The sequence below is a fragment of the Corvus brachyrhynchos genome, unplaced genomic scaffold (assembly GCF_000691975.1).
Source record: "Corvus brachyrhynchos isolate BGI_N302 unplaced genomic scaffold, ASM69197v1 scaffold83, whole genome shotgun sequence".
Taxonomy (NCBI): Eukaryota; Metazoa; Chordata; class Aves; order Passeriformes; family Corvidae; genus Corvus; species Corvus brachyrhynchos.
In genome coordinates this window covers 13,754,057-13,756,181 of record NW_008238464.1, presented here as the reverse complement: position 1 = coordinate 13,756,181, position 2,125 = coordinate 13,754,057, and positions in this window count along the sequence as shown.

The following is a 2,125-nucleotide window of genomic DNA, read 5'->3' as shown; positions in this document are numbered from 1 at the left end:
TAACTAAATATATTCAGTATTTCTGATTTTGGCAAATGTACTCTTCCCATTCTCAACTAAATTACGTCTGAAGACACTGGATGAAAATATGGGGGTTGATGGCTAGGACAGACAGAATTCTTCAAGTGTGCATTGCTTAAGTAATGGGAAAGGAACTTGTGAAAATAATAGAAATGAGACTGAAAAGTAATTCTGAGTAACCTCTAAAATATTAACAATCCAGACTGCTGTCTTGACTTCATGGTGGAGTTGAAGCACATTTAGTTTTGCAGACTATTGTATGGCAAGAACTGCAGCTGTGACAGCTTGCAGGTGAAGAACATTGCAGAAGTTTCTTCTGCAGTGTTCTGGCTGTATAAGTGCACAGGTATTAAGCCTGTTTGGGGGATTTTTTTTCCTTCCAGATGTAAATGTCGTAACTGAAACCAGCAGGGAGTTGTGAGCACGTAGAGCTGAACAGTCATGATGGCATAGTAGTAACTTCAGTGTAGCAGTGTCAAAGTTGGAGAGTTGAAATCTTCATGTAAAAAAGGTACTAAAAATCAAAATTATAATGGCAATCCCGTCTTAGTCTCTTTAAACATGATAAAACACCACTCATGTTTGATTCTTTGGCTATGTGGCACAGTATTCGAGAGCATAAGGATTACTGGAATTGAGCTAACATTTTAAAATGTACCTTTTGTACCTCCTGGGTTACACTGGTTGCTAACTGAACCAGGTGTCTGGATTGTGGAAGAAGAGGCCAAATATTCCATTCAATTTATGGAAAATGGAAAGGGAGCAATAAGGAGGTTCAGGGCAAGGTTCAGACTTCATTGGAATTTGACATTGCAACTCATTGGCCAATTGTGGAAGGTACTGAACTTTCATACTTCAACAGAGTACTAAGATGTGTGCTTTCCTTTTGGCTGGTGACTACTAATCAAACCAGAGTACCAGGAAGGAAGCAAAGCCTTTAGTTACCATTCAATCTTAGGAATTTACTTTCTTCACCTCTCTTTAAAACTGTTGTATTAATTATTTTCTAAAATTTTTTAAGCTGTGCTGGTTCAAAATAATTTCTATTATTTTTTCTCTATTCTTATCCTGTAACGATAATACATGTCAATGGAGATGTATGTGGAGGCTTTCTGGTTGAGTTTTAGTTTTTCCTAGATGTATACAGACTGGCTATTTCAAGTTACACGTTTTTTCCACTCCAGTTGTCAGCTAAGAATTATTAAATCCCTGGGAGAGTTGAGAGTGTTTTTGAAGGATTTGATGAGCTTCCAGTCCCTGATGCTTGCCACATTGTTGTACTGGAACCAGATGTTGGGTACCACATGTTTGTGTTTTTGGACCTAAGTAGGTTAGGTACTGTGTCTCTGGCTCATAAAACCAAGCATCAGTTTCACACCCTAAAGCTGTCATCCCTGGGTCATCATCCTCACAGTCCTGGCTATGGGAACAGCTTGCATCAGCATCCCCAGTTGTGAAACCAGAATTGTCTTTTCTGGATCTTCCTACTTCATCTCTTCTGTATCCTCTCAAAGAAAAGACTTTCTGACTTAACTATTTACCCATGAGGACTCTATGAGTGTGTAAAGTCAAAAAGAGATTTTTGAGCACTGCACTTAGTGAGGATGCACATGAACGCTCATTCCAATGCAGAAACTCTCCTGATGGCTGCTGGGAACTTGCTTTTCTCTTTCTCATCTGCTAAGCTCTGAGTTCCTGTTCCATGCACTTGGACGTTTTTAAGCTGGGCTTGTCTTTTACCCATTTCTAGGACTCCTTTTTATGTGTATCTTCAGTTATCCTCCTTGCCAAACATTAAAAAGGACGATACTGTGTCTTGTTGCATTCCTCACCTGAAATTCATACTGAAAAATAAAAAAAAGCTGCTTTACTGTAGCTGTTGCCTCCTATTTGGGTTGGCCAAGTCTAATGTTAATGAGTACTTTTGTTATCATAAATGGACAAATTGGTTTTCAGCAAAGTACAGAGTATGTTACAGACCTTGCTAACAAATGAAAGATTTAGTTTTAGGTTTTTTAGTGCAATTAAGATTACTTTTGCATTGCCTTGGAGTTAGCCTGGACTTGATTTTCAGTGATGGAACTGTACCTCTGCTGAGCGTCTA